Source organism: Amia ocellicauda, chromosome 7 (genome assembly GCF_036373705.1).
Source record: "Amia ocellicauda isolate fAmiCal2 chromosome 7, fAmiCal2.hap1, whole genome shotgun sequence".
NCBI classification, from domain to species: domain Eukaryota; kingdom Metazoa; phylum Chordata; class Actinopteri; order Amiiformes; family Amiidae; genus Amia; species Amia ocellicauda.
The window spans coordinates 45,357,417-45,374,240 of record NC_089856.1 but is presented as its reverse complement, the minus strand read 5'-3'; the positions used below and the strand labels follow the sequence as shown (position 1 = coordinate 45,374,240).

Genomic DNA, 16,824 nt, shown 5'->3' with positions numbered 1-16,824 from the left:
CCAACCCTGAGCCTTCTTGTTTTATTGTTGGGTTTCCCCCCCTGCGACTGGGTTCTACGACCAATCAATAATATGTAGATACTTTAAAAGCGATGAAACTTATTAATGTATTGATATAATCCACAAAATATAACATTTGCAAAGTTATGATTAGTCTTCTATATTTTCTGATGTATCTGTGACCGTGTTGATATAAGTATGAACTTCACTTGCATGCAATGATGAGAACAATACAGCCCTCTGCCCTGTCAGGAATTCTCCTGCCGTGACCCGGATTCAAACCGGGGTTGTTGCGGCCACAACGCAAAGTACTAACCACTATACGATCACGGCAAGCTACCGAGGTGATATTCAACTTTTCCTAAGTTATCAGTGTAACAAGAATATGTAGTATTACTTACTTTCTTATTCATTTTATAAGTATACTAGTTAAGGTGTTATTGCTTGGGTGGCGCAGTGTTGTGTGATGTAGGCCTATGTTTTCTAAGACCGACGTGATGCTGAAAACAGCTCCCGACACTGTTTGAGTGTTGTCAAGATCCCATATGGTCTAGCGGTTAGGATTCCTGGTTTTCACCCAGGTGGCCTGGGTTCGACTCCTGGTATGGGAAAGCACTGTCTTTAAGTGTAACACACGTTCAATCTCATGGACGATTTCGTTTGAATCAGTCACCCACTATGACTTGTACTCTATATTCCAATTCACGTGTATTGTCTTACTGGACAATCAAAGGACACAATTTCATCACAGATTCCACAAAATAACCTTTGAAATGTTATTATTAGTATTATTCCCTTCCAACAACGTGAATGCCAGACAGAGACTTAGTGTCATTAGCAAACCTATGTAAAACTCACCTGCAGTCCCTGTCTTTGCTTGCGATGCTGTGATCCTTGCTTTCGCCGCCAGTTTCTTTGCTTTCGATTGATTTATTCTCATTACGAGTTTTGTCTGTTTTGTCGTGTGGGCGGAATTTACAGGGAGGCGTGGATCCTGGGTCTCCATTGGTCCAGCAGGTTTGAGTGACGGTTCATCCTGACCCAATCAGGAAGAATAACCCAACTGTTTTCATGAAAAAGTTTTGCTCTCGATTTTTTTTGCTTTCGATACATTTTTTTTGTTTACAATTCTATACATTTTGAATACGATACTTATGGCGCTAATTTGAGCCCATAGATTTCACGCATTTCATGAAATCCAACTAAATCGAACGCTTTCGAAATACATGCAATCGGATTTCATGGAAATTTCATAGTGTTTCGTGGCCTTTTATGCGGTTGAAAAGTGTCCAGTACTCCCATACTTCGTTTACGAAACGGAAGCAGTATGTCACCCGGGTACTTTTCATATACTGCTATATTCTACTACTTGGCGGGACACCGATTAGCAAACCCAGTGCTCTCATTGGACAGTTTTCAGTGTCCGCTATACAAAACCCATAATGTACTGATCAATGTGTATACTGTCACATGACCCAACCCTGAGCCTTCTTGTTTTATTGTTGGGTTTCCCCCCCTGCGACTGGGTTCTACGACCAATCAATAATATGTAGATACTTTAAAAGCGATGAAACTTATTAATGTATTGATATAATCCACAAAGTATTACATTTCCAAAGTTATGATTAGTCTTCTATATTTTCTGATGTATCTGTGACTGTGTTGATATAAATTTGAACTTCACTTGCTTGCAATGATGAGAAGAATACAGCCCTCTGCCGTGTCAGGATTTCTCCTGCCGTGACACGGATTCGAACCGGGGTTGTTGCGGCCACAACGCAAAGTACTAACCACTATACGATCACGGCGAGCTACCGAGGTGATATTCAGCTTTTCCTAAGTTGTCAGTGTAACAAGAATATGTAGTATAACTTACTTTATTACTCATTTTATAAGTATACTAGTTAAGGTGTTATTGCTTGGGTGGCGCAGTGTTGTGTGATGTAGGCCTATGTTTTCTAAGACCGACGTGATGCTGAAAACAGCTCCTGACACTGTTTGAGTGCTGTTAAGATCCCATATGGTCTAGCGGTTAGGATTCCTGGTTTTCACCCAGGTGGCCTGGGTTCGACTCCCGTTATGGGAAAGCACTGTCTTTAAGTGTAACACACGTTGATTCTCTTGGATGATTTTGATTGAATCAGTCACCCACTATGACTTGTACTCTATATTCCAATTCACGTGGATTTTCTTACTGGACATTCAAAGGAATCAATTTCATCACAGATTCCACAAAATAACCTTTGAAATGTTATTATTAGTATTATTCCCTTCCAACAACGTTAATACCAGACAGAGACTTAGTGTCATTAGCAAACCTATGCAAAACTCACCTGCAGTCCCTGTCTTTGCTTGCCATGCTGTGATCATTGCTTTCGCCGCCAGTTTCTTTGCTTTCGATTGATTTATTCTCATTACGAGTTTTGTCTGTTTTGTCGTGAGGGCGGAATTTACAGGGAGGCGTGGATCCTGGGTCTCCATTGGTCCAGCAGGTTTGAGTGACGGTTCACCCTGACCCAATCAGGAGGAAAAACCCTACTGTTTTCATGAAAAAGTTTTGCTCTCGTTTTGTTTTGCTTTTGATACATTTTTTTTGTTTACAATTCTATACATTTTGAATACGATACTTATGGCGCTAATTTAAGCCCATAGATTTCACGCATTTCATGAAATCCAACTAAATCGAACGCTTTCGAATTGCATGCAATCGGATTTCATGGAAATTTCAAAGTGTTTCGTGGCCTTTTATGCGGTTGAAAAGTGTCCAGTACTCACATACTTCGTTACGAAACGGAAGCTGTATGTCACCCTGGTACTTTTCATTTACTGCTATATTCTACTACTTGGCGGGACACCGATTAGCAAACCCAGTGCTCTCATTGGACAGTTTTCAGTGTCCGCTATACAAAACCCATAATGTACTGATCAATGTGTATACTGTCACATGACCCAACCCTGAGCCTTCTTGTTTTATTGTTGGGTTTCCCCCCCATGCGACTGGGTTCTACGACCAATCAATAATATGTAGATACTTTAAAAGCGATGAAACTTATTAATGTATTGATATAATCCACAAAATATTACATTTCCAAAGTTATGATTAGTCTTCTATATTTTCTGATGTATCTGTGACTGTGTTGATATAAATATGAACTTCACTTGCATGCAATGATGAGAAGAATACAGCCCTCTGCCGTGTCAGGATTTCTCCTGCCGTGACTCGGATTCGAACCGGGGTTGTTGCGGCCACAACGCAAAGTACTAACCACTATACGATCACGGCGAGCTACCGAGGTGATATTGAGCGTTTCCTAAGTTGTCAGTGTAACAAGAATATGTAGTATTACTTACTTTATTACTCATTTTATAAGTATACTAGTTAAGGTGTTATTGCTTGGGTGGCGCAGTGTTGTGTGATGTAGGCCTATGTTTTCTAAGACCGACGTGATGCTGAAAACAGCTCCCGACACTGTTTGAGTGTTGTCAAGATCCCATATGGTCTAGCGGTTAGGATTCCTGGTTTTCACCCAGGTGGCCTGGGTTCGACTCCTGGTATGGGAAAGCACTGTCTTTAAGTGTAACACACGTTCAATCTCATGGACGATTTCGTTTGAATCAGTCACCCACTATGACTTGTACTCTATATTCCAATTCACGTGTATTGTCTTACTGGACAATCAAAGGACACAATTTCATCACAGATTCCACAAAATAAGCTTTGAAATGTTATTATTAGTATTATTCCCTTCCAACAACGTGAATGCCAGACAGAGACTTAGTGTCATTAGCAAACCTATGTAAAACTCACCTGCAGTCCCTGTCTTTGCTTGCGATGCTGTGATCTTTGCTTTCGCCGCCAGTTTCTTTGCTTTCGATTGATTTATTCTCATTACGAGTTTTGTCTGTTTTGTCGTGTGGGCGGAATTTACAGGGAGGCGTGGATCCTGGGTCTCCATTGGTCCAGCAGGTTTGAGTGACGGTTCATCCTGACCCAATCAGGAAGAATAACCCAACTGTTTTCATGAAAAAGTTTTGCTCTCGATTTTTTTTGCTTCCGATACATTTTTTTTGTTTACAATTCTATACATTTTGAATACGATACTTATGGCGCTAATTTGAGCCCATAGATTTCACGCATTTCATGAAATCCAACTAAATCGAACGCTTTCGAAATACATGCAATCGGATTTCATGGAAATTTCATAGTGTTTCGTGGCCTTTTATGCGGTTGAAAAGTGTCCAGTACTCCCATACTTCGTTTACGAAACGGAAGCAGTATGTCACCCGGGTACTTTTCATATACTGCTATATTCTACTACTTGGCGGGACACCGATTAGCAAACCCAGTGCTCTCATTGGACAGTTTTCAGTGTCCGCTATACAAAACCCATAATGTACTGATCAATGTGTATACTGTCACATGACCCAACCCTGAGCCTTCTTGTTTTATTGTTGGGTTTCCCCCCCTGCGACTGGGTTCTTCGACCAATCAATAATATGTAGATACTTTAAAAGCGATGAAACTTATTAATGTATTGATATAATCCACAAAGTATTACATTTCCAAAGTTATGATTAGTCTTCTATATTTTCTGATGTATCTGTGACTGTGTTGATATAAATTTGAACTTCACTTGCTTGCAATGATGAGAAGAATACACCCCTCTGCCGTGTCAGGATTTCTCCTGCCGTGACCCGGATTCGAACCGGGGTTGTTGCGGCCACAACGCAAAGTACTAACCACTATACGATCACGGCGAGCTACCGAGGTGATATTCAGCTTTTCCTAAGTTGTCAGTGTAACAAGAATATGTAGTATAACTTACTTTATTACTCATTTTATAAGTATACTAGTTAAGGTGTTATTGCTTGGGTGGCGCAGTGTTGTGTGATGTAGGCCTATGTTTTCTAAGACCGACGTGATGCTGAAAACAGCTCCTGACACTGTTTGAGTGCTGTTAAGATCCCATATGGTCTAGCGGTTAGGATTCCTGGTTTTCACCCAGGTGGCCTGGGTTCGACTCCCGTTATGGGAAAGCACTGTCTTTAAGTGTAACACACGTTGATTCTCTTGGATGATTTTGATTGAATCAGTCACCCACTATGACTTGTACTCTATATTCCAATTCACGTGGATTTTCTTACTGGACATTCAAAGGAATCAATTTCATCACAGATTCCACAAAATAACCTTTGAAATGTTATTATTAGTATTATTCCCTTCCAACAACGTTAATGCCAGACAGAGACTTAGTGTCATTAGCAAACCTATGCAAAACTCACCTGCAGTCCCTGTCTTTGCTTGCCATGCTGTGATCATTGCTTTCGCCGCCAGTTTCTTTGCTTTCGATTGATTTATTCTCATTACGAGTTTTGTCTGTTTTGTCGTGAGGGCGGAATTTACAGGGAGGCGTGGATCCTGGGTCTCCATTGGTCCAGCAGGTTTGAGTGACGGTTCACCCTGACCCAATCAGGAGGAAAAACCCTACTGTTTTCATGAAAAAGTTTTGCTCTCGATTTTTTTTGCTTTCGATACATTTTTTTTGTTTACAATTCTATACATTTTGAATACGATACTTATGGCGCTAATTTGAGCCCATAGATTTCACGCATTTCATGAAATCCAACTAAATCGAACGCTTTCGAATTGCATGCAATCGGATTTCATGGAAATTTCAAAGTGTTTCGTGGCCTTTTATGCGGTTGAAAAGTGTCCAGTACTCCCATACTTCGTTTACGAAACGGAAGCAGTGTGTCACCCTGGTACTTTTCATTTGCTGCTATATTCTACTACTTGGCGGGACACCGATTAGCAAACCCAGTGCTCTCATTGGACAGTTTTCAGTGTCCGCTATACAATACCCATAATGTACTGATCAATGTGTATACTGTCACATGACCCAACCCTGAGCCTTCTTGTTTTATTGTTGGGTTTCCCCCCCTGCGACTGGGTTCTACGACCAATCAATAATATGTAGATACTTTAAAAGCGATGAAACTTATTAATGTATTGATATAATCCACAAAGTATTACATTTCCAAAGTTATGATTAGTCTTCTATATTTTCTGATGTATCTGTGACCGTGTTGATATAAATATATACTTCACTTGCATGCAATGATGAGAAGAACACAGCCCTCTGCCGTGTCAAGATTTCTCCTGCCGTGACTCGGATTCGAACCAGGGTTGTTGCGGCCACAACGCAAAGTACTAACCACTATACGATCAAGGCGAGCTACCGAGGTGATATTCAGCTTTTCCTAAGTTGTCAGTGTAACAAGAATATGTAGTATTACTTACTTTATTACTCATTTTATAAGTATACTAGTTAAGGTGTTATTGCTTGGGTGGCGCAGTGTTGTGTGATGTAGGCCTATGTTTTCTAAGACCGACGTGATGCTAAAAACAGCTCCCGACACTGTTTGAGTGTTGTCAAGATCGCATATGGTCTAGCGGTTAGGATTCCTGATTTTCACCCAGGTGGCCCGGGTTCGACTCCCGGTATGGGAAAGCACTGTCTTTAAGTGTAACACACGTTCATTCTCATGGACGATTTCGTTTGAATCAGTCAACCACTATGACTTGTACTCTATATTCCAATTCACGTGGATTGTCTTACTGGACAATCAAAGGACACAATTTCATCACAGATTCCACAAAATAACCTTTGAAATGTTATTATTAGTATTATTCCCTTCCAACAACGTGAATGCCAGACAGAGACTTAGTGTCATTAGCAAACCTATGTAAAACTCACCTGCAGTCCCTGTCTTTGCTTGCGATGCTGTGATCTTTGCTTTCGCCGCCAGTTTCTTTGCTTTCGATAGATTTATTCTCATTACGAGTTTTGTCTGTTTTGTCGTGTGGGCGGAATTTACAGGGAGGTGTGGATCCTGGGTCTCCATTGGTCCAGCAGGTTTGAGTGACGGTTCATCCTGACCCAATCAGGAAGAATAACCCAACTGTTTTCATGAAAAAGTTTTGCTCTCGTTTTGTTTTGCTTTTGATACATTTTTTTTGTTTACAATTCTATACATTTTGAATACGATACTTATGGCGCTAATTTAAGCCCATAGATTTCACGCATTTCATGAAATCCAACTAAATCGAACGCTTTCGAATTGCATGCAATCGGATTTCATGTAAATTTCAAAGTGTTTCGTGGCCTTTTATGCGGTTGAAAAGTGTCCAGTACTCACATACTTCGTTACGAAACGGAAGCTGTATGTCACCCTGGTACTTTTCATTTACTGCTATATTCTACTACTTGGCGGGACACCGATTAGCAAACCCAGTGCTCTCATTGGACAGTTTTCAGTGTCCGCTATACAATACCCATAATGTACTGATCAATGTGTATACTGTCACATAACCCAACCCTGAGCCTTCTTGTTTTATTGTTGGGTTTCCCCACCTGCGACTGGGTTCTACGACCAATCAATAATATGTAGATACTTTAAAAGCGATGAAACTTATTAATGTATTGATATAATCCACAAAGTATTACATTTCCAAAGTTATGATTAGTCTTCTATATTTTCTGATGTATCTGTGACTGTGTTGATATAAATTTGAACTTCACTTGCTTGCAATGATGAGAAGAATACAGCCCTCTGCCATGTCAGGATTTCTCCTGCCATGACACGGACTCGAACCGGGGTTGTTGCGGCCACAACGCAAAGTACTAACCACTATACGATCACGGCGAGCTACCGAGGTGATATTCAGCTTTTCCTAAGTTGTCAGTGTAACAAGAATATGTAGTATTACTTACTTTATTACTCATTTTATAAGTATACTAGTTAAGGTGTTATTGCTTGGGTGGCGCAGTGTTGTGTGATGTAGGCCTATGTTTTCTAAGACCGACGTGATGCTGAAAACAGCTCCTGACACTGTTTGAGTGTTGTTAAGATCCCATATGGTCTAGCGGTTAGGATTCCTGGTTTTCACCCAGGTGGCCCGGGTTCGACTCCTGGTATGGGAAAGCACTGTCTTTAAGTGTAACACACGTTGATTCTCTTGGATGATTTTGATTGAATCAGTCACCCACTATGACTTGTACTCTATATTCCAATTCACGTGGATTGTCTTACTGGACAATCAAAGGACACAATTTCATCACAGATTCCACAAAATAACCTTTGAAATGTTATTATTAGTATTATTCCCTTCCAACAACGTTAATGACAGACAGAGACTTAGTGTCATTAGCAAACCTATGCAAAACTCACCTGCAGTCCCTGTCTTTGCTTGCGATGCTGTGATCTTTGCTTTCGCCGCCAGTTTCTTTGCTTTCGATTGATTTATTCTCATTACGAGTTTTGTCTGTTTTGTCGTGAGGGCGGAATTTACAGGGAGGCGTGGATCCTGGGTCTCCATTGGTCCAGCAGGTTTGAGTGACGGTTCACCCTAACCCAATCAGGAAGAAAAACCCTACTGTTTTCATGAAAAAGTTTTGCTCTCGTTTTGTTTTGCTTTTGATACATTTTTATTGTTTACAATTCTATACATTTTGAATACGATACTTATGGCGCTAATTTAAGCCCATAGATTTCACGCATTTCATGAAATCCAACTAAATCGAAGCTTTCGAATTACATGCAATCGGATTTCATGGAAATTTCATAGTGTTTCGTGGCCTTTTATGCGGTTGAAAAGTGTCCAGTACTCACATACTTCGTTTACGAAACGGAAGTAGTATGTCACCCGGGTATTTTTCATATACTGCAATATTAAACTACTTGGCAGGACACCGATTAGCAAACCCAGTGCTCTCATTGGACAGTTTTCAGTGTCCGCTATACAAAACCCATAATGTACTGATCAATGTGTATACTGTCACATGACCCAACCCTGAGCCTTCTTGTTTTATTGTTGGGTTTCCCCCCCTGCGACTGGGTTCTACGACCAATCAATAATATGTAGATACTTTAAAAGCGATGAAACTTATTAATGTATTGATATAATCCACAAAATATAACATTTGCAAAGTTATGATTAGTCTTCTATATTTTCTGATGTATCTGTGACCGTGTTGATATAAATATGAACTTCACTTGCATGCAATGATGAGAACAATACAGCCCTCTGCCCTGTCAGGAATTCTCCTGCCGTGACCCGGATTCGAACCAGGGTTGTTGCGGCCACAACGCAAAGTACTAACCACTATACGATCACGGCAAGCTACCGAGGTGATATTCAACTTTTCCTAAGTTATCAGTGTAACAAGAATATGTAGTATTACTTACTTTATTATTCATTTTATAAGTATACTAGTTAAGGTGTTATTGCTTGGGTGGCGCAGTGTTGTGTGATGTAGGCCTATGTTTTCTAAGACCAACGTGATGTTGAAAACAGCTCCCGACACTGTTTGAGTGTTGTCAAGATCCCATATGGTCTAGCGGTTAGGTTTCCTTGTTTTCACCCAGGTGGCCCGAGTTCAACTCCCGGTACGGGAAAGCACTGTCTTTAAGTGTAACACACGTTGATTTTCTTGGATGATTCTGTTTGAATCAGTCACCCACTATGACTTGTACTCTATATTCCAATTCACGTGGATTGTCTTACTGGACAATCAAAGGACACAATTTCATCACAGATTCCACAAAATAACCTTTGAAATGTTATTATTAGTATTATTCCCTTCCAACAACGTGAATGCCAGACAGAGACTTAGTGTCATTAGCAAACCTATGTAAAATTCACCTGCAGTCCCTGTCTTTGCTTGCGATGGTGTGATATTTGCTATCGCCGCCAGTTTCTTTGCTTTCGATTGATTTATTCTCATTACGAGTTTTGTCTGTTTTGTCGTGAGGGCGGAATTTACAGGAAGGCGTGGATCCTGGGTCTCCATTGGTCCAGCAGGTTTGAGTGACGGTTCATCCTGACCCAATCAGGAAGAATAACCCAACTGTTTTCATGAAAAAGTTTTGCTCTCGATTTTGTTTGCTTTCGATACATTTTTTTTGTTTACAATTCTATACATTTTGAATACGATACTTATGGCGCTAATTTGAGCCCATAGATTTCACGCATTTCATGAAATCCAACTAAATCGAACGCTTTCGAATTACATGCAATCAGATTTCATGGAAATTTCATAGTGTTTCGTGGCCTTTTATGCGGTTGAAAAGTGTCCAGTACTCCCATACTTCGTTTACGAAACGGAAGCTGTATGTCACCCGGGTACTTTTCATATACTGCTATATTCTACTACTTGGCGGGACACCGATTAGCAAACCCAGTGCTCTCATTGGACAGTTTTCAGTGTCCGCTATACAAAACCCATAATGTACTGATCAATGTGTATACTGTCACATGACCCAACCCTGAGCCTTCTTGTTTTATTGTTGGGTTTCCCCCCCCTGAGACTGGGTTCTACGACCAATCAATAATATGTAGATACTTTAAAAGCGATGAAACTTATTAATGTATTGATATAATCCACAAAATATTACATTTCCAAAGTTATGATTAGTCTTCTATATTTTCTGATGTATCTGTGACTGTGTTGATATAAATTTGAACTTCACTTGCTTGCAATGATGAGAACAATACAGCCCTCTGCTGTGTCAGGATTTCTCCTGCCGTGACCCGGATTCGAACCGGGGTTGTTGCGGCCACAACGCAAAGTACTAACCACTATACGATCACGGCGAGCTACCGAGGTGATATTCAGCTTTTCCTAAGTTGTCAGTGTAACAAGAATATGTAGTATTACTTACTTTATTACTCATTTTATAAGTATACTAGTTAAGGTGTTATTGCTTGGGTGGCGCAGTGTTGTGTGATGTAGGCCTATGTTTTCTAAGACCAACGTGATGCTGAAAACAGCTCCCGACACTGTTTGAGTGTTGTCAAGATCCCATATGGTCTAGCGGTTAAGTTTCCTTGTTTTCACCCAGGTGGCCCGAGTTCAACTCCTGGTACGGGAAAGCACAGTCTTTAAGTGTAACACACGTTGATTTTCTTGGATGATTTTGTTTGAATCAGTCACCCACTATGACTTGTACTCTATATTCCAATTCACGTGGATTGTCTTACTGGACAATCAAAGGACACAATTTCATCACAGATTCCACAAAATAACCTTTGAAATGTTATTATTAGTATTATTCCCTTCCAACAACGTGAATGCCAGACAGAGACTTAGTATCATTAGCAAACCTATGTAAAATTCACCTGCAGTCCCTGTCTTTGCTTGCGATGGTGTGATATTTGCTATCGCCGCCAGTTTCTTTGCTTTTGATTGATTTATTCTCATTACGAGTTTTGTCTGTTTTGTCGTGAGGGCGGAATTTACAGGAAGGCGTGGATCCTGGGTCTCCATTGGTCCAGCAGGTTTGAGTGACGGTTCATCCTGACCCAATCAGGAAGAATAACCCAACTGTTTTCATGAAAAAGTTTTGCTCTCGATTTTTTTTGCTTTCGATACATTTTTTTTGTTTACAATTCTATACATTTTGAATACGATACTTATGGCGCTAATTTGAGCCCATAGATTTCACGCATTTCATGAAATCCAACTAAATCGAACGCTTTCGAATTGCATGCAATCGGATTTCATGGAAATTTCAAAGTGTTTCGTGGCCTTTTATGCGGTTGAAAAGTGTCCAGTACTCACATACTTCGTTACGAAACGGAAGCTGTATGTCACCCTGGTACTTTTCATTTACTGCTATATTCTACTACTTGGCGGGACACCGATTAGCAAACCCAGTGCTCTCATTGGACAGTTTTCAGTGTCCGCTATACAATACCCATAATGTACTGATCAATGTGTATACTGTCACATAACCCAACCCTGAGCCTTCTTGTTTTATTGTTGGGTTTCCCCCCCTGCGACTGGGTTCTACGACCAATCAATAATATGTAGATACTTTAAAAGCGATGAAACTTATTAATGTATTGATATAATCCACAAAATATAACATTTGCAAAGTTATGATTGGTCTTCTATATTTTCTGATGTATCTGTGACCGTGTTGATATAAATATGAACTTCACTTGCATGCAATGATGAGAACAATACAGCCCTCTGCCCTGTCAGGAATTCTCCTGCCGTGACCCGGATTCGAACCGGGGTTGTTGCGGCCACAACGCAAAGTACTAACCACTATACGATCAAGGCGAGCTACCGAGGTGATATTCAGCTTTTCCTAAGTTGTCAGTGTAACAAGAATATGTAGTATTACTTACTTTATTACTCATTTTATAAGTATACTAGTTAAGGTGTTATTGCTTGGGTGGCGCAGTGTTGTGTGATGTAGGCCTATGTTTTCTAAGACCGACGTGATGCTGAAAACAGCTGCTGACACTGTTTGAGTGTTGTTAAGATCCCATATGGTCTAGCGGTTAGGATTCCTGGTTTTCACCCAGGTGGCCCGAGTTCAACTCCCGGTATGGGAAAGCACTGTCTTTAAGTGTAACACACGTTGATTTTCTTGGATGATTTTGATTGAATCAGTCACCCACTATGACTTGTACTCTATATTCCAATTCACGTGGATTGTCTTACTGGACAATCAAAGGACACAATTTCATCACAGATTCCACAAAATAACCTTTGAAATGTAATTATTAGTATTATTCCCTTCCAACAACGTTAATGCCAGACAGAGACTTAGTGTCATTAGCAAACCTATGCAAAACTCACCTGCAGTCCCTGTCTTTGCTTGCGATGCTGTGATCTTTGCTTTCGCCGCCAGTTTCTTTGCTTTCGATTGATTTATTCTCATTACGAGTTTTGTCTGTTTTGTCGTGAGGGCGGAATTTACAGGGAGGCGTGGATCCTGGGTCTCCATTGGTCCAGCAGGTTTGAGTGACGGTTCACCCTGACCCAATCAGGAAGAAAAACCCTACTGTTTTCATGAAAAAGTTTTGCTCTCGTTTTGTTTTGCTTTTGATACATTTTTTTTGTTTACAATTCTATACATTTTGAATACGATACTTATGGCGCTAATTTAAGCCCATAGATTTCACGCATTTCATGAAATCCAACTAAATCGAACGCTTTCGAATTGCATGCAATCGGATTTCATGGAAATTTCAAAGTGTTTCGTGGCCTTTTATGCGGTTGAAAAGTGTCCAGTACTCACATACTTCGTTACGAAACGGAAGCTGTATGTCACCCTGGTTCTTTTCATTTACTGCTATATTCTACTACTTGGCGGGACACCGATTAGCAAACCCAGTGCTCTCATTGGACAGTTTTCAGTGTCCGCTATACAAAACCCATAATGTACTGATCAATGTGTATACTGTCACATGACCCAACCCTGAGCCTTCTTGTTTTATTGTTGGGTTTCCCCCCCCTGCGACTGGGTTCTACGACCAATCAATAATATGTAGATACTTTAAAAGCGATGAAACTTATTAATGTATTGATATAATCCACAAAATATTACATTTCCAAAGTTATGATTAGTCTTCTATATTTTCTGATGTATCTGTGACTGTGTTGATATAAATTTGAACTTCACTTGCTTGCAATGATGAGAACAATACAGCCCTCTGCCGTGTCAGGATTTCTCCTGCCGTGACCCGGATTCGAACCGGGGTTGTTGCGGCCACAACGCAAAGTACTAACCACTATACGATCACGGCGAGCTACCGAGGTGATATTCAGCTTTTCCTAAGTTGTCAGTGTAACAAGAATATGTAGTATTACTTACTTTATTACTCATTTTATAAGTATACTAGTTAAGGTGTTATTGCTTGGGTGGCGCAGTGTTGTGTGATGTAGGCCTATGTTTTCTAAGACCAACGTGATGCTGAAAACAGCTCCCGACACTGTTTGAGTGTTGTCAAGATCCCATATGGTCTAGCGGTTAAGTTTCCTTGTTTTCACCCAGGTGGCCCGAGTTCAACTCCTGGTACGGGAAAGCACTGTCTTTAAGTGTAACACACGTTGATTTTCTTGGATGATTTTGTTTGAATCAGTCACCCACTATGACTTGTACTCTATATTCCAATTCACGTGGATTGTCTTACTGGACAATCAAAGGACACAATTTCATCACAGATTCCACAAAATAACCTTTGAAATGTTATTATTAGTATTATTCCCTTCCAACAACGTGAATGCCAGACAGAGACTTAGTATCATTAGCAAACCTATGTAAAATTCACCTGCAGTCCCTGTCTTTGCTTGCGATGGTGTGATATTTGCTATCGCCGCCAGTTTCTTTGCTTTTGATTGATTTATTCTCATTACGAGTTTTGTCTGTTTTGTCGTGAGGGCGGAATTTACAGGAAGGCGTGGATCCTGGGTCTCCATTGGTCCAGCAGGTTTGAGTGACGGTTCATCCTGACCCAATCAGGAAGAATAACCCAACTGTTTTCATGAAAAAGTTTTGCTCTCGATTTTTTTTGCTTTCGATACATTTTTTTTGTTTACAATTCTATACATTTTGAATACGATACTTATGGCGCTAATTTGAGCCCATAGATTTCACGCATTTCATGAAATCCAACTAAATCGAACGCTTTCGAATTGCATGCAATCGGATTTCATGGAAATTTCAAAGTGTTTCGTGGCCTTTTATGCGGTTGAAAAGTGTCCAGTACTCACATACTTCGTTACGAAACGGAAGCTGTATGTAACCCTGGTACTTTTCATTTACTGCTATATTCTACTACTTGGCGGGACACCGATTAGCAAACCCAGTGCTCTCATTGGACAGTTTTCAGTGTCCGCTATACAATACCCATAATGTACTGATCAATGTGTATACTGTCACATAACCCAACCCTGAGCCTTCTTGTTTTATTGTTGGGTTTCCCCCCCTGCGACTGGGTTCTACGACCAATCAATAATATGTAGATACTTTAAAAGCGATGAAACTTATTAATGTATTGATATAATCCACAAAATATAACATTTGCAAAGTTATGATTAGTCTTCTATATTTTCTGATGTATCTGTGACCGTGTTGATATAAATATGAACTTCACTTGCATGCAATGATGAGAACAATACAGCCCTCTGCCCTGTCAGGAATTCTCCTGCCGTGACCCGGATTCGAACCGGGGTTGTTGCGGCCACAACGCAAAGTACTAACCACTATACGATCAAGGCGAGCTACCGAGGTGATATTTAGCTTTTCCTAAGTTGTCAGTGTAACAAGAATATGTAGTATTACTTACTTTATTACTCATTTTATAAGTATACTAGTTAAGGTGTTATTGCTTGGGTGGCGCAGTGTTGTGTGATGTAGGCCTATGTTTTCTAAGACCGACGTGATGCTGAAAACAGCTGCTGACACTGTTTCAGTGTTTTTAAGATCCCATATGGTCTAGCGGTTAGGATTCCTGGTTTTCACCCAGGTGGCCCGAGTTCAACTCCCGGTATGGGAAAGCACTGTCTTTAAGTGTAACACACGTTGATTTTCTTGGATGATTTTGATTGAATCAGTCACCCACTATGACTTGTACTCTATATTCCAATTCACGTGGATTGTCTTACTGGACAATCAAAGGACACAATTTCATCACAGATTCCACAAAATAACCTTTGAAATGTTATTATTAGTATTATTCCCTTCCAACAACGTTAATGCCAGACAGAGACTTAGTGTCATTAGCAAACCTATGCAAAACTCACCTGCAGTCCCTGTCTTTGCTTGCGATGCTGTGATCTTTGCTTTCGCCGCCAGTTTCTTTGCTTTCGATTGATTTATTCTCATTACGAGTTTTGTCTGTTTTGTCGTGAGGGCGGAATTTACAGGGAGGCGTGGATCCTGGGTCTCCATTGGTCCAGCAGGTTTGAGTGACGGTTCACCCTGACCCAATCAGGAAGAAAAACCCTACTGTTTTCATGAAAAAGTTTTGCTCTCGTTTTGTTTTGCTTTTGATACATTTTTTTTGTTTACAATTCTATACATTTTGAATACGATACTTATGGCGCTAATTTAAGCCCATAGATTTCACGCATTTCATGAAATCCAACTAAATCGAACGCTTTCGAATTGCATGCAATCGGATTTCATGGAAATTTCAAAGTGTTTCGTGGCCTTTTATGCGGTTGAAAAGTGTCCAGTACTCACATACTTCGTTACGAAACGGAAGCTGTATGTCACCCTGGTTCTTTTCATTTACTGCTATATTCTACTACTTGGCGGGACACCGATTAGCAAACCCAGTGCTCTCATTGGACAGTTTTCAGTGTCCGCTATACAATACCCATAATGTACTGATCAATGTGTATACTGTCACATAACCCAACCCTGAGCCTTCTTGTTTTATTGTTGGGTTTCCCCCCCTGCGACTGGGTTCTACGACCAATCAATAATATGTAGATACTTTAAAAGCGATGAAACTTATTAATGTATTGATATAATCCACAAAATACAACATTTGCAAAGTTATGATTAGTCTTCTATATTTTCTGATGTATCTGTGACCGTGTTGATATAAATATGAACTTCACTTGCATGCAATGATGAGAACAATACAGCCCTCTGCCCTGTCAGGAATTCTCCTGCCGTGACCCGGATTCGAACCGGGGTTGTTGCGGCCACAACGCAAAGTACTAACCACTATACGATCACGGCAAGCTACCGAGGTGATATTCAACTTTTCCTAAGTTATCAGTGTAACAAGAATATGTAGTATTACTTACTTTATTATTCATTTTATAAGTATACTAGTTAAGGTGTTATTGCTTGGGTGGCGCAGTGTTGTGTGATGTAGGCCTATGTTTTCTAAGACCAACGTGATGCTGAAAACAGCTCCCGACACTGTTTGAGTGTTGTCAAGATCCCATATGGTCTAGCGGTTAGGTTTCCTTGTTTTCACCCAGGTGGCCCGAGTTCAACTCCCGG

At 40.4% G+C, this 16,824-nt stretch overlaps 14 non-coding genes across 14 annotated transcripts; 8 read left to right on the top strand and 6 right to left on the bottom strand.

The window, feature by feature from the left end:
- Positions 1-261: 261 nt before the first annotated feature.
- On the bottom strand, positions 262-333 carry trnah-gug (transfer RNA histidin (anticodon GUG)). Its single transcript has one exon. It is a non-coding gene; the product is annotated as a tRNA-His (tRNA).
- Positions 334-539: 206 nt separating this feature from the next.
- On the top strand, positions 540-611 carry trnae-uuc (transfer RNA glutamic acid (anticodon UUC)). The gene has a single exon. It is a non-coding gene; the product is annotated as a tRNA-Glu (tRNA).
- Positions 612-2,014: 1,403 nt separating this feature from the next.
- trnae-uuc (transfer RNA glutamic acid (anticodon UUC)) lies at positions 2,015-2,086 on the top strand. Its single transcript has one exon. It is a non-coding gene; the product is annotated as a tRNA-Glu (tRNA).
- A 1,403-nt stretch (positions 2,087-3,489) lies between these two features.
- trnae-uuc (transfer RNA glutamic acid (anticodon UUC)) lies at positions 3,490-3,561 on the top strand. The gene has a single exon. It is a non-coding gene; the product is annotated as a tRNA-Glu (tRNA).
- Positions 3,562-4,686: 1,125 nt separating this feature from the next.
- trnah-gug (transfer RNA histidin (anticodon GUG)) lies at positions 4,687-4,758 on the bottom strand. The gene has a single exon. It is a non-coding gene; the product is annotated as a tRNA-His (tRNA).
- A 206-nt stretch (positions 4,759-4,964) lies between these two features.
- trnae-uuc (transfer RNA glutamic acid (anticodon UUC)) lies at positions 4,965-5,036 on the top strand. The gene has a single exon. It is a non-coding gene; the product is annotated as a tRNA-Glu (tRNA).
- Positions 5,037-6,439: 1,403 nt separating this feature from the next.
- Positions 6,440-6,511, top strand: trnae-uuc (transfer RNA glutamic acid (anticodon UUC)). The gene has a single exon. It is a non-coding gene; the product is annotated as a tRNA-Glu (tRNA).
- A 1,402-nt stretch (positions 6,512-7,913) lies between these two features.
- On the top strand, positions 7,914-7,985 carry trnae-uuc (transfer RNA glutamic acid (anticodon UUC)). The gene has a single exon. It is a non-coding gene; the product is annotated as a tRNA-Glu (tRNA).
- A 1,124-nt stretch (positions 7,986-9,109) lies between these two features.
- Positions 9,110-9,181, bottom strand: trnah-gug (transfer RNA histidin (anticodon GUG)). Its single transcript has one exon. It is a non-coding gene; the product is annotated as a tRNA-His (tRNA).
- A 1,404-nt stretch (positions 9,182-10,585) lies between these two features.
- On the bottom strand, positions 10,586-10,657 carry trnah-gug (transfer RNA histidin (anticodon GUG)). The gene has a single exon. It is a non-coding gene; the product is annotated as a tRNA-His (tRNA).
- Positions 10,658-12,337: 1,680 nt separating this feature from the next.
- On the top strand, positions 12,338-12,409 carry trnae-uuc (transfer RNA glutamic acid (anticodon UUC)). Its single transcript has one exon. It is a non-coding gene; the product is annotated as a tRNA-Glu (tRNA).
- Positions 12,410-13,534: 1,125 nt separating this feature from the next.
- On the bottom strand, positions 13,535-13,606 carry trnah-gug (transfer RNA histidin (anticodon GUG)). The gene has a single exon. It is a non-coding gene; the product is annotated as a tRNA-His (tRNA).
- Positions 13,607-15,286: 1,680 nt separating this feature from the next.
- trnae-uuc (transfer RNA glutamic acid (anticodon UUC)) lies at positions 15,287-15,358 on the top strand. The gene has a single exon. It is a non-coding gene; the product is annotated as a tRNA-Glu (tRNA).
- A 1,124-nt stretch (positions 15,359-16,482) lies between these two features.
- On the bottom strand, positions 16,483-16,554 carry trnah-gug (transfer RNA histidin (anticodon GUG)). The gene has a single exon. It is a non-coding gene; the product is annotated as a tRNA-His (tRNA).
- Between the last annotated feature and the right edge of the window lie 270 nt (positions 16,555-16,824).